Source organism: Pleurodeles waltl, chromosome 1_2 (assembly GCF_031143425.1).
Source record: "Pleurodeles waltl isolate 20211129_DDA chromosome 1_2, aPleWal1.hap1.20221129, whole genome shotgun sequence".
Classification (NCBI taxonomy): Eukaryota; Metazoa; Chordata; class Amphibia; order Caudata; family Salamandridae; genus Pleurodeles; species Pleurodeles waltl.
Genome location: NC_090437.1, coordinates 269,856,781 through 269,875,334, shown reverse-complemented (window position 1 = coordinate 269,875,334; position 18,554 = coordinate 269,856,781).

The following is an 18,554-nucleotide window of genomic DNA, read 5'->3' as shown; positions in this document are numbered from 1 at the left end:
GTAATGAGTTCCACACACACATAACATTACTCCTGCCCCAGCACTTGAGTTGTCTCCATTTCACCTCTAGTGTTGTATTTGCAGATATCTGTGGGTGTCCCGAAGCTGTCCATCCACAACCTCCATTGAACATAGGTATGCATTTCTTCCTGGTAAGTCTTACTGTTAGACTTGACATCATTGACATGGTCTTCCCTAACTTTTTGCCTGTTTAAATTATATGTCTACATTGGCTTATCCATGATTGGCATATTTGATTTACTAGTAAGTCCTTAGTAAAGTGCACTAGCAGTGCGCAGGTCCTGTAAATAAAATACTACTAGTGGGCTTGCAGCACTGGTTGTGCCACCAACATTAATAGTCCTGTAAACATGGCTCAGACCTGCCACTGCAGTGTCTGTGAGTGCAGTTTTAAACTGACAATTCGACTTGGCAAGAGTTCCCACTTGCCAGGCCTAAACCTTACCTTTTTAAACATGTAAGGCACCCCTAAGTTAGGCCCTAGGTAGCCCCATGGGCAGGGTGCAGTGTATGTTAAAGGTGGGACATGTACTTATGTGTTTAACATGTCCTGACAGTTAAATACTGCCAAATTTGGTTTTCACTGTTACAAGGCCTATCTCTCTCGTAGGTTAACATGGGGGGCTGCCTTTAAATGTTATTAAAGTGCAGATTGCCTTTGGGAGCAGATAGACATGTGGAGTTTGGGGTCTCTGAACTCACAATTTAAAAATACATCTTTTAGTGAATTTGTTTTTTAGATTGTGAGTTTGAAAATGCCACATTTAGAAAGGAGGTATTTTCTTGCTTAAACCATTCTGTGACTCTGCTTGTCTGTGGATTCCCTGTCTGGGTCAGTTTGACAGTTGGGCTTTTTGCATCTCTCCTCTAGACAGTGTCACAAAGGGAGCTGGGGTGTAGCCTGCATATCCTGATGGGCCGTCTGAGCTGAGGGGACGGGGGGAGTGGTTACTTACAGTTGAAAGGGCTGTGTCTGCCTGTGAGCGGTGGGTGTGGTGAAGGGGTGATAGAGGACACAAACACGGACAGTTGACTACCCTTTTCAGGGGTTTACGTGCTTATATTATGTTTGGCGGGATTACTGGGGAATACTAAAATAGTCTCTTAGTATCTCAGGGTTCTTAGGATCCTTTTCCTTTTCTTCTCTTCCTGCTCTGGTCTTTGTCCGTCTCAAATGGGTTTGTTTATTCCTTCCCTCTCTTTCCTTTTCAGGTGGCGTGTTCCGATATCCTGGTGGCAGGTTTCCTCGAAAGAAAACAAGGTGGCAGCCGGTAAGTGGGGAAGGATAAGTACTTGGTTATTTCTATATATAGGGGTACGTGAGAGGAGGTGAAATACGTGAGGGGGGGGTGATGGAGGGGTTATTCTATTCCTTTAGTGGGGAGGTGAGTGGGACTCTTTTCCCTAGTGCCAGCCCAACCTATATGGTGCTCAGGGAACTTATCCCAGCTTAGACGCTCCCCCTTTAAAATAGTCACCCTGTCTCCCTTCCACCCCTTTCCACCCTTTTTTAGTCCTCCCCTCACCTCCTACCCCTTCCCTTCCCTGGTCCCTCTTACGGCCCTTTACTAGAGCACGTACCTTGTCCAGCCACGACCCTCCTGGGCCGTGGCAGGCTGTTGCGTCCTCCGTCTCCTCTCGGTGGGGCTCTTCAGACTTCTCTTCCTCCTCGTTTCCTTGGTGTCCCGGGTTGGCGCTTCTCCTCGCCTCTCCTTCACGCTCCGATTCGGCGCTTCTCCCTATTTCGTCCTGGTGATCTGTCTCGGCGTCTCTCTCCTCCTCGCTCTTCTCTCCGGTCTCTTCCTCTGCCTCCTGATCGCGTCCCGCGGAGCAGCCGCGTCCTGTTGCTGGGAGTCCTTCTTCAGTGTCGGCCACCCGGAACTCCGGGGCCGACTTCCGTCTCCTCCCCCACGCGTCTCCATGACGACGGGGTTGGAGACTGGCCGAGGAGCGCCATGATCCGGACTCTTGCGGCGCCGCCCTCCTACACTGCCCTCACACAATGCAGTCTCCAACTCCCTGGCGTGTGTCTGTGGCCTGGCATGGGCAAGGCAGGATCTTGAAAACAACAGAGACTTCTCTTTGAAGTAGGCCTACTTCAAAGACAGAAAGGGGTATAAGAAGAGCACCCAAAACCCCCTGAAGATCAGATTACTTATGGAACCAAGAGGAGCCTCTGCCTGGCAGAAGAGCGGGAGAAGCTGGAGGAGGAGTACTGCCCCTTTCCCTGTGACTGTGCTTTTCTGGGTTGGCCTGCAGTAGCTGCTCCTGCCTGAGAGAGGACAAAGACTGACTTTCGTGTGACTTCCCACTGGTGAAGAATCTACAAGGGCTTGAACTGAGCTTGCCTCCTGTTGTTGAAGTCTCAGGGACAACAACAACTTCTTTCTGCCAGCACCTTGGCTTTTTCCTGAGAGTCCTGCCTGACAAGTGGTGCCGTAACCTGTCTCTTGGCCCTTGAAAGGTGCAGCTGGTGGAAGCGGATGGAAATCCACGCAAACACCGTTGTGCGGGGAAACGTTCAATGCACCACCCGCCCTGCAGCTGATTAATGACGCACCGCCGGCCTTGCAGCTAAAATCGATGCTCCACCTGCATTGCGGCTTGGAGATCGATGCAATGCAGCTGGAGAAACAACATGCAACACCTGCAGCGGCTGCTGTTAACGAGGCAAGCCTCCACACATCGCGGTTTCTTGACACCGTACGGCCATATTTCAACTTAACATCGCTGGGCGCTGAAAATCAGCTCAAAGCCTGCCTGGACCCGAGGTGCCCGCCCGGGATCGACGCATCGCTCTCTCGTGGGAGAGAAAATGACACACTCCGACTCGACCGGAGGAGGAACGATGCACGGTCTTGCTTGCGAGTGAGAAATTGATGCATCTCTGGCCTTTTTCAACGCACACTCGCCTGTGCGGCTTTATTTTCATGCTACCCAGGTACTTTTGTGCAATAAGAGCGTTCTCACTGTTTTCTAAGGATTTCAGACTCATTCTTTTTAAGCTTATAACTTGACCTGTGTATGTCGGATTTTTGTCATTTTGGTCTTGTTTTGTTTAAATAAATATTACCCATTTTTTCTAAACCTGGGTTGTGTCATTTTGTAGTGTTTTCACTGAGTCACTGTGTGTGTTGGTCCAAATACTTTACACACTGCTGAAGTTAAGCCTGCCTTCTCACACCAATTTACCAAGGCGGTGAGCCTGACTAGAGTGCCGGTCCTTGCTTGGACAAGAGCCAACCTGACTGCCAACCAAAGACCCCATTTCTAACACTTACTATGACTAAATGATATTGAGGTGTGAAATCATCTCAGTGCTGTAATGTTCATTTGCCAATTGCAACAAATATGGCTGGGTCTTCTCCCACTCAGTTTGGTGTTGTGTCTCAGACATTTTTCAACAATGCTGAACATAGTAGCACATCCTACACCTGATTGCGATGTTGGAGGCCACAACATGTATGGGACAATTTGTAACTGTTGCCATTATGCACTTGTTCTTTCATGTGAATGATAATGAGTTGTGTGTATTGCTTTGTGCTGTGTGATGTAGTTATACACAGCATACTAGGTATACATTCTGACACGTCAAGAATTGTTGATACTGGCAAACTCGTTGCTACCTAGGACATACACCCGTACATTAGTATTCACGTGTTTGACTGGATTTGCTCTAGGCATGTGTCAAGACAGCAGATTTGTGTGACAAGTGTGCACCTCATGTACATAGTGAGTATTAGACACTCTGCCTATATTCGACCCTGATAAAAATTTGGTGGTGCTTTGTCCCAATAAATTCATGGATTGTGACTATGGGTCATGTGTTTGGATAGTGATTCTGCACCTATAGCCGATGATTTAGTCTGCAACCCACTGCACACTACACAGCCAATGTGTGTGTGCAATACGTGAGGTACAGTCCACCACATGCCAGGGTTTTGCCCAATGGCAGTGCCAGGACACAATCCCATGGATACACTGTGCAGGCTCAGCATCGGACATTAGTTACAATCCCTGGACATTTACTGAAGGACCACAGTTACCAATGATGTTCCACCCTTGTCACACATGTACCATGCAGGCAAATCTCCTGTCGCAATGAGTTGTGACAGTGTTCTGTTCCTACATAACTTGATATCCATTTGTTCCCAGCCCCTACCTTATCTATGCCCTCCCTCACATACATCCTGTTAGGCATGGTGTTTTTGTGGTGAATGGGCTAAGTATTAGCACCTTGCCAACTTGACAGAAAAATATATGTAGTGGTGCATGGATCTAGACCTTCAGGAGTCATATGCCCGCAAATTGCATGTCACTGATATGTGAGATGGTGGCAGTAGACCCTCTTACGTCACAAGAGATGTTGCTACCATACTTGTCACCTTTGTGTTACTTAACTGCTCACTGAGGATTTGAGTCACATTCTAATGGTGTATATAGTGGAGAATGAGCAGACCAAGGAAAATCAGGTGCAAAGTAATTTATTTGTGCTATTTATAATGTGATGTTTATAGTATAGTGACTTTGTATAGACGTTCTCAACAATGTGAACTCCTGCAGCAGTGTTCTGTTGTTCCACCTCCACATTATCTGCTCCATCATCATCCTCCTCCTCGTTGGGGGCATCAACCTGTTTATCCCAGAGGATATTTGTCTAACACAGATGTGCAGGATTGCACATGCCAGAATTATCTTGCAAACAAGTGGTGGAGCATACAAGAGGCTTCCTCCTGTCAGGGCTTAACAAATGTGCTCTCCACAGCATTGTGAATTTTCCTGTGTCCCTCATTGTAGGCCCACTCTTTCACTGTTGTGGGAATGGCTTAATAGGGTCATCACCCACGGCTGTATGCTATACCCTTGATCAGCTGCAAAGGATAAAGAGTAGATGTGCTGTAAGTGTTGATAGTGGTTTGGAACATTCAATGGCAGTTGTACTTTTTTAGTTGGGTGGTGACCCAGACTTGCTTGTGGTATAGTGTATGTCCATGTTCTTGTGAAATGGTTTCATTGGACTGTGTTGATGATCATGACAATCTTGGTAGTGGCTCAAGAGTCTGGGAATTTTTAAGTTGATCCCAAAATGATGTTTTTGATTTAGATAAATATGTTGTATAGTCCATATTTGAAGCAGTGTTCTGATGTTAGATGGAACCTACCACCTCCTTGCACCACAATGGTGTCAGATGTTGAAACACCATAGTTGCCTTACAAAGCCAGACTGTTCTGTCCATGTTACCATGTGGCACTATGCATGCCGTGTGACACTTTGTGACCCTTTGTGGCAGATAATGGTTGTGCCAGCCGTCAAGTGTACGAGAGTGCATATCACACATTAGTAGGATGATGAAATTTGGTGCAGTAGTATCTCCTAGCTTCCAATACATGAGTTTTGACAGACACTTTCTTCACATGTACAGTGCAGGCTTTAAGAAGGGACAAAGCTATTTTTCACATGGGCCCCTTAGTACGGTGCATGTAGGGTCAGGTATGTCCTCTATACTCCTACTGAGTCCTACTATGGCATCCATTATTGTCAGAGTTTTTTCACAGACTCAGCACCATGGTGGATGTTTCTGGTATTTGCAGCAGACATGGTGGTGGTAGGGCGCACTAGGGGTGCATGTGAGGTGGCATTGGAGTAGGTGCTGCCCCATTTCTTATGATTCAGCCCCATGGTCTTCAAGGGAAGATTTTTTGGTATAGGTATGTGTGTGACATAATGCAGCAGACAGGTGTACGTGCACACTACAGGTATGTCAGGTATGTATAGATGATATGTATTTGGTTATGACACACCTCAGGTGGCATTTGATTTAGATTCTGTCAGAGGCTTGCACACCATGGTTTATGTGAGACTGTTCCTATGTTTAACTTCCTCAAAATGACCATGGCCTATGCATGCCTGCGCACTTCTTTGTTTGGTGTAATGTGTGTGTGTGTGTGTGCTCTGTATTTAGTTGTCAACCTGTGGACACTTGTAGTGGTTTGTGAGCAGCTTCTGTATGCAGAGGGGACTTGGTTCCACCTGTCCACATGTGGTGTGCCAGTCAGGGTGTGGCTGTTTTATGTACATTTGGGTGTACATGTTTGTGACGTGCAATGTATGCAGTGTAGTGTGACATGTTGCATAATTGTTGTTGCCTGTTCATCCCTGTGGCCCTGCCCATGTGTATTTAGTGTGGTGTTTGTCTTGTTTGTCCTAAATGGTTGGTGTGTTGTGTGTTATGATTGGTATGATGGCTTACCTGTGAGTAGCCCATTGCCATATTTGCCATCCTGGAACCACCTGTTTAATATGCAATGGCTAAAGATGTATGCATCATGAACGCTGCTGGGATATTTCTCAAAGATGTTGGTGAAGAGCCCACGGTGGTTCACGATGGCCTGCACATTTATAGAATGTGTGTGCTTGCGGTTCCTATGTAGGTGTTCTGTTGCTGCAAGTGGCTCGAGTTGCACATGGGTACAGTCCATTGCACCTAGCCTATGCGGAAACCCAGCAATTTGAAAGAAACCTTGCTTGGTTTTCTGCTGCAGATGCTTGGTGTTTGGAAAGCAGATGTGGTGGGGTATGAGGTGTAGGATAGTGTCCAGGACCTTTGGTAGAAAGACCGAGAAGGATGACTGAGAGATACCAGCCACTTGTGCACCCGTATCTGGAATGATCCAGACACCATCATATGGCAGACAGCGAGGAGTTTTGTCATGGGTGAAATGTTATAGGGAGTTTGCACCCTTGCAGTGATGTGTGGCGCAATATGGTGCAGCAGGCATACATTGGACTCCCGGTTGAGTCTGTACATCCTGACCACATCTTGTTCCCTCATTCCAAGGATGGTTGTGCGCTGCCTAAAGATCTCTCCCTCCTTCTGACCTGCCTTTATGGCTGCTGTGGTGGTGTTTGGGGTTTCTGCAGTGGTGGTGGAGGGATCTGCTGTCTTCGCAGACATCTGCAGTGTGTACCAAGCTGGAGCAGTACAACTTCCATGTTGTCCTGGAATTTTCCAAAGTCTCTTCTGTGTGTTTTCATTGAGTGGTAGTGGGTGTGCCTCTTTTTAATGCCTGGTCTGACCAGGAGTTAAAATTTGCCGCTAACCGGACTTATTTTTTGAGTCCGCTTCCTTGGTTAGCGTTGTTTTTGCTTCAAGAGGTAAATATGGAGCTGGGGGGTTTGAGTCGTGTTCAGGACAGGAACGCCTACCTTGCATCTCATTGACGAAGGTGGGTTTGCGCATTCTAAACATGGCACTAACTCCAATATTTTGATGATAGAGGGGTCTAGTGTCAAAATATAAATATGGATTTAGGTTAACACCGTTTTAGTGACAAAATAAATGAAGCTAAAGCAACGCTAACAATCTATAAATATGGGCCTAAATCTGCTCTGTTGATTCCCTGGATACACTGAATAAGTTGGTTTGAAACCTCTGAAGAAGTGGCCTTGATCTATGAAAACTTTACAACATGCAAATCAGGTCTGGTCTTCATACAATTGTAAAAGTCCAGCCTGAACAACAAGTCTAATGTCCCCTTTGAAGTGAACACAAGCAACGTTAGACTGTTTTCATCATTGTTAGGTCTCATCATTGAGTTGTGACGTGAGTCCATATGACATCGAGAGCCAGGGAGAAGAAAAGTAAATAGAGAGAAAAAGTTGGAGAAGTTTCATAAACAAGGTTGTAGTGATGAATTGTTGAATAAAGCCCTGGAAAACATAGGTAGATTCACACAGCACAAATTATTATATACAAAGTAAGAAATGTCACATAAAATATGCAACATTAAAATTATCATCCTATGTAGTTAACAAAGTACAAAGATTACGAAGATTATATTTAATAATTGGAACATTTTCCAAAATAACACTAAAAGGAAGGTGTTAATTGAACATAAAGGAAACAAGTTAGGGTTTAGCATATGGGTTACTCAGTTGCAAAGGTGACAGCGTACCCTGGCCACTAAACCCTTGGTCCATCCACTTCATGTAGAGGCTACTGGGCAGGCTGTCACCTCTAAATTTGACAGTAGTCCATGAGGGCGGCAGGGGTAATAATGTTATATATGTTATGGAGGGATCAGTAATAAAACTCCCCAATTCTGAAAAAAGGATATTCCTTTGAAGCAATTTACAAAATTCAATGCAAAAATGTTTATTTTTTGTAGGGTGGAAAAGGATATGTAGGCCACGCGTCATGCCAAATTGAAATATGGATTAATCAACAGAAATCCTGAACTCATAGTGAGATTAGAAATCCAGTGTGACAGAACAATTTGTGGAGGCAGATCACAATGAAATACAAACTTGCAAAGTGGTGTTTCGACCATTGAGTTGAGGGGGTTTGCTGCAAAGACTATTAAAAAGAGAGAGTTTGTGGATGAAATATTGACCCACAAGGTTTCTTGATGGCATAAATGATCAGCAGGATTTTTCTTTTTCTGTTTAATATTTTTGTGATGATGTTTCTTAAAATAAAAGTGGTGCTCTTTGCAGACAAATTCTTTGATAGACATAGTAGAAATACATCTCAGGAATTGGAAGAATGATGGGAATATCTTTGGATGAAGACAAGCTACAGGAAGGCGGTAATCGTGGGACAAATCAGCAGCCTAGCATAATATATGGCTCAACTCCTTCACTTGATAGGTTTGTTCCGACCTCTCGGGAAGGATTGCTATTGGCAATCAGCAGTCGTAAATCAGTTTCTCCTTCTGATCTGTGCCCTCTGGGCCTTTTGGTCTTAGGGGCAGATGTTATTAATCCACTGGGGAATAATCTCTTCAATGCCTCCCTGTCATCAGCTGTAGGACCCCGCGCCTGACAGCACGGTAAAATTTTGCCTCTGCTGAAAAAACTCCAGGCTGACTGTGGTGACCCATCCAATTACAGACCTATCTCTTTTCTTCTGGCCCTGTCAAAAGTACTGGAGAAGCATGTCAACCATCAGCTGTCCTACTACTTGGAAAGTAATAATTTATTGCATCCAAGTCAATCTGTTTTTTGCCCAACTTGTAGCATGGAGACAGTGCTAGTGGAGGTGGTTGATTATATCATGGATACCTTAGATGTTGGGGGCAGAGCTGTGCTGATTATGCTTCATCTATCAGCAGTCTTTGACGCTGTACCCCTCTCCAAACTCTTGGCCTGTCTCCAAGTCATTGGAATTAGGGGATTAGCATCGGACTAGCTGGCTGGGAGTCCCATAGGGTTCAGCTTCGAGCCCTACTTTATTCAATATATATCTTACTCCTCTTGGATTCTTGGCAGAGATCCTGGGAGTGAAATAATCTCCTACTGTAATGACACCCAGTTACTTTTTTCTTAGAGTAGGGATTAAATGTTCCCCGGCAAAGAAATCAGATCCTGTTTGACCCGCGTTTTTCAATGGGTGACTCACCACCAGCTTAAATGTAACACATGAAAGATGGAGCTACTCTTTTTTGGTGGAAGAACAGATGAGCCGTGGCAGTCTGTTTTGCCAGTGGATGCTCTTTCTCTAATACGCCATACTAGCTCTGTCAAAAATCTAGGCATTAAGGGCCAAATGATGAGTTTGGCGGACGGGAACACCCTGCCGCCACACTCCTGACAGTCTGATTGCCACCATGCTGTGTACCTCCCCACCAGCCCCATTAAGACGTTCCAGCTGGGCTGACCAGCGAAAACTAAGGTTTCCTCCAGTCAGCCCAGCGGGAAAGTGGCAGCAGCATTGTCTCCAGCTTGTAATCAAGCCAGCGGCAATGCTGCCACCCACAGGGGCACCAGCACCCTCGTAATGTGCCAAGCTGGTAATGCGGTGGTCGGACTGCCACAACTGCGGCGGTCCAACAGCCATCTGAGGACCGCCACACCCCTAATTAGGCCCTAAGTTTGATGGTGAGCTCTCTTTTTGGTCTCAGAACAATGTAGTAGCAGGGACCTGTTTTGGTCTGCTACGTGTGCTTTGGAAGTTCTTGCATTTGCTTACTTTTTCTGGTTGGAAACTGGTAGTGCAGGCCTGAATAACATCTAGGTTTGACTACCGCAATGGACTGTATTTGGGCTTGCCTGATTACTTGATTAGTAAGTTGCAGGTGGCCCAAAATGCAGCAGCCGGTACTCTTCTAGGCCTGCCCTTGAGAACTCATGTATACCCTTACCTTGGCAGCTGCACTGGTTTCCTATTAGGAAGAGGATCCTTTTCAAAACCTTGCTCTGGTACATTAGGCACTTCATCAGTCTGGCACTAGTTACCTTAGAGCAAGGATTTGCTTTTATGCTCCATCCAGGGATCTGCGTTCAGCCAAACTCTTTCTGGGAAAAATCCCAATGATTCGGCAATCCAAAATTGGGGGGGTCAGGTCTTTTTCATTCTTAGGACCTTCATTATGCAAAAAACTTTCTCTGGAGCTGCAGAGCATTTCAGCTACCACCCAGTTTCATAAGGAATTGAAAACATTGCTTTTTAAGCAGGATTAGTGTTAGCTCTTTCAGCCAGTTATTACCGGAGGTTCAGAGTGCTCCTTGGAGTAACAGAGCTGTTAGGAATGGGGTCTCTAGTTGGTAGAGGTATACACCCTTTTCCAAGTATGGACCACAATTCTAGTCAGGGTAAGTCACTCACAATCCAAATTATCCTGTGACCATCCTCTGGTAGTTTGGCACTGAGCATTTAGGCTTAACTTAGAAGGCAATGTGTAAAGTATTTGTGCAATAAATCATGCAATAACACACTGAAAACACCACAAAAATACACCACACAGGTTTAAAAAAAGATAAGATATTTATCTGATTAAATTAAGATCAAAATGATCAAGATTTGATAAGCACAATTTGAAATATCACTTTTGCAAAGTTAAGAATAGTCTTAAGTCTTTAAAAATCAGCAACTGTCTCTTGTGTGCACAAAGTACCTTGTTTGCATCAAAATTACATTCATGGAGACTTCAGAGAAGGAGATGCATGGAAAAAGGAAGGTGTGCGTTGGATTCCCCGACGCGGCACAGACGATGCGTCATTTCTTCCCACGCTGCAAGGGCTTTGCGTCGATTTCTGGTGTGCAGTTTTGGGTCCTCACTGCAATGCGGGGTTCTTTGGATGCCCAGGGGTGATGCGTGGAAATCCTGGGCATGCAGGATGAAGTCACAGCCTCTGTGCCGATCCGGTGGGTGATGTGTCAGAGTTTCAGTCGCACGGCAGGTGCTGCGTCGATTATTCACTCAGGAAGTCAGTCTGCATCGTTCTGGCTCGGCTGTGCGCCAATTCGATATGGCTGTGCGTCAAAGTTCCAGTCACAACACAGGTGCTGTGTCATTCTCCACTCTGGAAGCTGGGCTCCATCGTTCTGGTTTGGCAATGTGGAGATTTTCTCATCGCTGGGCAGGCTGTGCGTCTTTCTGGGAGGCTGTGTTGATTTTTGCCGCACAAGGAGTTTCCTTGAATAGAGGAGGTCTTTTTGGCCTTGAGACTTCAGGAACAGGAGGCAAGCTCAATTCAAGCCCTTGGAGAACACTTTTCAGCAAAGTCAGAGGCCAGCAAGGCAGCAGGGCAGTAGCAAGGCAGCAGTCCTTCACAGCACAGCAGTCCAGGTGAGTCCTTTGGGCAGCCAGGCAGCTCCTCTTGACAGGTTGCAGGATCTGGTCCAGAAGTGTCTGATTTGGTGGGGTCAGGGACCCAGTTTATATATGAAAAATGCCTTTGAAGTGGGTGAAACTTCAAAGAGTGGTTCTGAAGTGCACAAGGTTCCCTTTCAGTACAGGTCTGCCCGCCAGCATCCCAACAGAGGGTTTGGCAGTCCATTGTGTGAGGGCAAGCCACCAGCCTTTAAAATGTAAGTGTCAGGCCCCTCCACCCTTCCAGCTCAGGAAGACCCATTCAGTATGCAGATGAGTGCAGGCGTGACTGAGTGTCCTGTGTTTGTAGTTGGGTGAAATGCACAAGGGAGCTGTTAACCAGCCCAACCCAAACGTGGATTGGAGACAGGCTGTAAGGCACAGATTAATTTTAAGTACAGAGAAATGCTCCCTTTCTAAAAGTGGCATTTCAAAAATAGTAATATAAAACCCAATCTCACCAATAAGCAGGATTTTCTATTACCATTCCTGCAATACTAAACATGACCTGTTTACCCCTTTCTGATGAGAATCTACCACTCAAACAGTATATGAGGGTAGCCCTAATGTTAGCTTATGAAAGGAGCAGGCCTCACAGTAGTGGAAAACGAATTTAGGAGTTTTCCACTACCAGGACACATAAAACACACAGGTATGTGTCCTGCCTTTTACCTACACAGCAACCTGCCCTATGCGTTACCTAGAGACTAGCTTAGGGGTGACTTATATGTAGAAAAATTGGATTTTAATGTTTGACAAGTACTTTTAAATTCCAAGTCAAAGTGGCAGTGAAACTGCAAACACAGGCCTTGCAATTGGAGGCCAGAAACATGGTTAAGGGGCTACTTATGTGGGTGGCACCACCAGTGCTGCAGGCCCACTAGTAGCATTCAATCTACAGGCCCTGGGCACATGTAGTGCACTTTACTAGGGACTTTCACGTAGATCAAATATGTCAATTGGGTATGATCCAAAGTTACCATGTTTAAGGGAGAGAGCATATGCACTTTAGCACTGATTAGCAGTGGTAAAGTGCGCCCAGTCATAAAACCAGCAAAAACAATGTCAGAAAAGTGTAGGGAGGCAGGCAAAAACTTGGGGGATGACCACCCCAAGGCTGTCAGGTCTAACAAGAGTGCTTTAGAGATGCCCTTTACATTACGTTACATTACACGTGTGAACAGTGGCACCCACGGAAGAGAAAAAGTGAAATATGGAAGTGAGATATTTTAAACTTAAAAAGTGTGGCTCACAAATGATGATGTTTTATTACTTTTTGGAGTCAAAGCTTCATCTTTTTCAGTCATAGTAATTTAAAATGGTACATTGTATTTTGCACACTCTTCCAATGCAATGAGATGTTTGGACAAAAAAAATAGAAAAAACATATTGTGCTACAGAAATATTGTACAAAGAACATTGGGACTTCAAATATATTGTGGACAGGAATATCAAAGGTAAAAATATCACATTTAAAGTTGTTTTTAATGTCATCGAAAATATTGATGTAAAAATATTTTTGTATATAAAATATATTTATAGGGTTCATAAGTATGTAATGTATTGTATTTTCGTATTCTATGTGTTTATATTTTTTTTGTTGTTTTCAGTTTAGTTTTTTTTACTTATTACATTGTTTAAATTTGTATTTTCAATTGTGTTTTTAATTAATGTTTTGCTTTTTAAGTTGATGGATGTTGGAGTACTGGGTATAAGGGTGTGGAGATTTCTGAAAAATACATATTTTAACTTTGAATGTTCAGTTAATAGTTTAATAAAATGCAAATGAATTTCTCTGAATTTTAAAATGTAATATTATTATATCATTTTGTTGGTTGTTTTTATTTTTTATGTCAAATAAGACAGACTTTAATGCATCCTCTTTTTAAAAACAAAAATCAAATATTTAATATTTAAAATGTTTCTTTTTTAATTTTAATTAAGTAATATATTTGGATTTATTCTGAGGTTTAAATGAAAAGAAATTACATTATTTTTAGGAAATTGATATAGTTGTATTAAAAAGTTTAAAACAAATTAATTGAAATAAAAAAAATACAAACATTGTACAAATGTCATAAATATCTTTGAAAAATATTATTGATAAATTTGTATTTTGAATGTTATATAATTGTATTTTTTTCAGAATAAAAATGGTATTAAACATTTGTAATGCTTTTTTAATTTTTATTAGCATTTAAAAAATTAATTTTATATTTAAAATGAAAACTTTTTATGAAAAGACTAGTAGTTTAGATTAGTTTGTTTTATTATAATATTTTTGTTAATTTTTTTAATTTACAAAAATGTGAGAACGTGCAGTATTGTGTATTTAAAATGTTTATTTTATAATATTCTAGGTAACATTTTTTAATTAGAACTGGATTTTCAATATTTGAACTATTTAGGGCCTCATTTTGAATTTGGCAGACCGGATAGCTCGTCTGACAAATTCTCGACAGGGTGGCTGCCGCCGTAGTGGTAACCATTCCGCCAGACCCATGAGGTGTTTTCCGCTAGGCTGGTGGGCGGAAACCAAGGTTTACGCCCATCAGCCTAGCGAGGAACAAGCAGCAACATTGTCTCCGGCTTGTAATCGAGCCAGCGGCAATGCTGCCGCCGGCAGGGTGCACCTGCACCTTTGCACGATGGTGCTGGGCAAGGGGACCCCTGCACTGCCCATGCCAAGTGCACGGGCAGTGCAGGGCCCCACCTGCTGCCCCCTGCATCTGTTCTCTGCCAACCTTTTTATGGTGGTGAAACCACCATGAAAAGGCTGGTGGAAAACAAGGTCATAATCCGCAGGCCAGCGCTGCCCTGGTGGAATGCGACCTCCACCTGCCGTCAACCTGTTGGGATCACTGCTGCCAGCAGAGACTACAGAACCCTGGTGGTCTGCATGCCAGGGTCTTAATGTGGCAGTCAGACAGCCACAGCAGCAGCGGTCCTAACCGCCACCACAAAGCTGGTGGTCTTATGACTGCCAGCCTTGTAACGAGGCCCTTAGTGTCCATCGCCTTCCATTAAATTTGTATAGATTAGAGTAGGATTAGCAAATGTCACCCCTTTAGTGTACAACACCTTCCCCAAGTTGGTTTACATTGGAGTGGGTGTAGAAACCTTCACCTCTTTATTGTCCGACACCTTCCCCAAGTTGGTTTATATTGGAGTGGAAATAGTGACTGTCATCCGCTTAGTATCCAACACTTTCATAAAGTTAGTTTAGATTGGATTTGGAATAGTCAATGTCTCCCCTTTATTGCCAACACCTTCACCAAGTTGGTTTAGATTAGAATGCAAATAGTAAATGTCAACCCTTTAAGATCCAGCACCTTCCCCATGTTGGTTTAGATTAGAGTGGGAATAGCAAATGTCACCCATTTAGTACCCAACACATTCTCTAAGTTGGTTTAGATTGGAGAAGGAATAGTAAATGTTACCCCTTTTATGTCCAATGCCTACCCTGAAATTGTTTTAGTTTGGAGTGGGAATAGTAAATGGCGCCCCTTTAATGTCTAACACCTTCCCAAAGTTCATTTAGATTGGAGTTGGAATAGTAAGTGTCACCCCTTTGTGTCCAACATCTTTCCCAAGATGGTTTGGACTGGAGTGGAAATAGTAAATGTAACCTGTTTACTGTCCAACATCCTCCCCAAATTGGTTTCAATTGGAGTGGGAATAGTAAATGTCAAATGTTTAGGCCCATATTTATACTTTTGTGACACAAAAGCAGCGCAAACTTACAAAATATAATTGCATTTTGTAAGATTGTGCCACTTTTGCGTCAAAAAATGACACAAATACGGCGATAAAAAAGTATAAATATGGGCCTGAGTGTCCAACACCTTCCCCAAGTTGTTTTAGATTGGAGTGGGAATAATAAATGTTACTCCTTTAATGGCCAATGCCTTCCCTTGGTTTAGTTTGGAGTGGGAATAGTAAATGTCACCCTTTGAGTGTCCAACATCTTCCCCAAATGTACTATAATAAAAGCTATATTTGTTATATTAATATTTACAATTTCAATTTAATATAAGTTTTATATGTTGCCAGATATATATTTTAGTTAAAAATAAAAGTATTTCTAATGTCACATGATTAAATAAAAAAAACACAAGCAAATGATAATTTATATATACTTCTATGATGTACATTTTCAAATGTTATTTTTCGTTGAGCATAATTTTTAAAGTTTTTATTTTTTTGGATACATTTTGTAACATTATTTCAACATACACTTTACTAGTACATGTTAAATAATTGTATATACGTTATACTATTATTAAATTTATAATAGAACATTGTGTGAGATGTTTTATGTTTTTAATCTTTTTTTCATATTTATTTTTTAATTTATGATTTCTACAATATTTCCCCTGTATTTCAATGAAGAGATAAGCTTTTTTTTAGTTTCATTTGGCAGACATTTTTTTACTGCAACTTTCTATTTTGTAGTGTATTGGTGTTAGTTTGGGTCTATTTTCCAGGAATCAAGCGGTGGTAGGGTGCTGGTGTTTGTCAGAATAGGTAAGTCATTGCTTTTTGTGTTCAAATTGTTTTTATTGAGCTATAATGCAGGAAGAAAATATAGCCAGACAAGATGTGACAAGCAATCTGTGATACAAACAAATATTGGTGTTATTTTAGGTGTAATTTCTAGCAATTGGTTGTGGTAACGTGCTGCTGTTGGTTGTAACAGGTAAGTCAATATTTTTGGGTGTTCAAATTGTTTTTATTGAGATATAGGGACTAATTACAAGATCGGCAGACAGAATAACCCATCCGCTGAACTTCCGTTGGGGAGGTTGCCGCCATGCTGGCTACCTCCCTGCTGGGCCCATTACGACTTTCCCGCTGGGCTGACAGGTGGAAGCCAAGGTTTTCGCCCGTCAGCCCAGCGGGAAAGTCGCAGCAGCATTGTTGCTGACTCGTAATCGAGCCAGCAGCAATGCTGCCGCTGCAGGGGACACCAGCATTCTAGCAATGTTCACTGTCTGCAGAGCAGACAGTGAGCATTGCGAGGGTGCTGAGCAGGGGGACCCCTGCCCATGCCAAGTGCCTGGGCAATGCAGGGGCACCTCTGTAGCCCCCTGCACATGTAGAGAACCAGGTCGTAATCAGCAGGGCGGTGCTGACCTTCCACACTGTCACCCCATCGGGATCACCGATCTCGGCCGAGACGTCAGTACCCTGGCGGTAATGTGGCTGTTGGAACGCCATAGCAGCGGTGGTCCTGAACGCCACCGGGAGGCTGGCGGTCTCAAGACCACCAGCCTTTTAATCAGGCCCCTAATGCAGGAAGAAAATATAGCCAGACAAGAAGAAGTGACAAGCAACCTGTGATACAAACAAGTAGCAAACACATCAATCAATAGACACATAACATGAAACAAGTTAGAAAATCAGCTGGTTAGCATATCTTGGGCAATAAGGATGGTAGCTGAAGAATCATATCATGAATATGTCTGTATGAATTAACGGTGTGACAAGCTCGACATGTACAGTTATGTCAGTGTATCGCTAGCTAACGGAACGTGATGGTGGTGAGGAGAATATGAGTGAAGGGGGAGTGGTAATTTTGGATGATATGAATCAAAAAGGCTGAAAGGCTGAAAAGTGACCATAGGTGTTCTGAATTGTCTACCTGGATGAGAGCTACCCCATTTTGTTCCATGAATTCGTCTAACGTTTACCATATTGTATTGGAAATCTTAGGAGTGAGGAGGCTTGCATCATGAAAGTGATGTGTTCCTCTGAGATATGTTTCCCATGCCGACCATGTATGGTAGGATATATGCTTAAAATATTTCCGTTCTGAGAGAATAACTTTAACAGCAATCGTTAGGCGGTGATCTAACAGTGCCATGCCATCATAGGTAAAGTTTAATGTAGTTGATGTGGTCAACGGACCAACTGCTATCAGTGGAAAGTTCTGTGTGATAGAAGTACCAAATATAGAATCAAATTGGTTCTAAATTGAGGTCCAGTAAGAGTCCAAAAGAGGGCACTTGAAGCATATGTGTTCATATGAGCCCGGTACTAAATCGCAGTTCCAACAAGTGTCCTTATCTTTTAGGTTCAACTTGTGTGATCTGGTGGGGGTCCAGTGTAGGAGGTTCATTGTGAAGAATCTGAATTTAATCAAGGAAGGGGCAATTTTCTTATGAAGGGCATTTTTGCCAACCGTTAACCAGCCTTCTTCCAAAATATTGGTTATGTGCTCTGGATTTAAATGCTTGGCTCATTTAGAAGATAGGATCGATTCTGAAGGTATTGAAGGGAAGGCAATCTTTTTATAGACTTTAAAGCAATGAGGCCTGAGGCTTGCCAAGACAGATGCTTCTTTGGTGTAGGAGAGTTTGGATAGTTTCACTTGAACTTTTAGAAACCTGTAAAGGTTTAGCTGGGGGAGACTGTAGCTATTTTCAAGTTCTGCAAAGGGGTGCGGTTCCTTCTTATTATCGTATAAATCAGAGATTAAGTTAATGCCCTTTGATGCCCATGGAATGGGCTAATACCAAAAAGTCATTTGATTTTATTTTGAAATTATACCATAGCAATGCCAGTGTGGAATTGTGTTTAGGGAATGGTATTTGTTTGTCAAGAAGCTTGAGAGCGTTAGTGGTATCTGAGAGGATCTTTTGGGAATGTGTGGCGTTAAATTTTGACATGGTGATGTAGGCAGTAACACTGAAGGGGGAGCATAGCGAGTGTTCAATATCAAGCCATCGGGGGGGATCTGGTTGATCCGCAAAAGCCAGAATGCACCCTGATATGCTAAGAAAGCAGATTGGTAAAGGTTCCAGTTTGGTAGGTTGCACCCTCCCTCAGGAAAATTTAGTCTCAGAGCTTTGTAAAAGATCCTGGCTCCCTTGCCATTCCACAGGAAATTTGATGGATGTCAATTTGGCTATTGTATGGTAAAAGGAGTGAGAGGA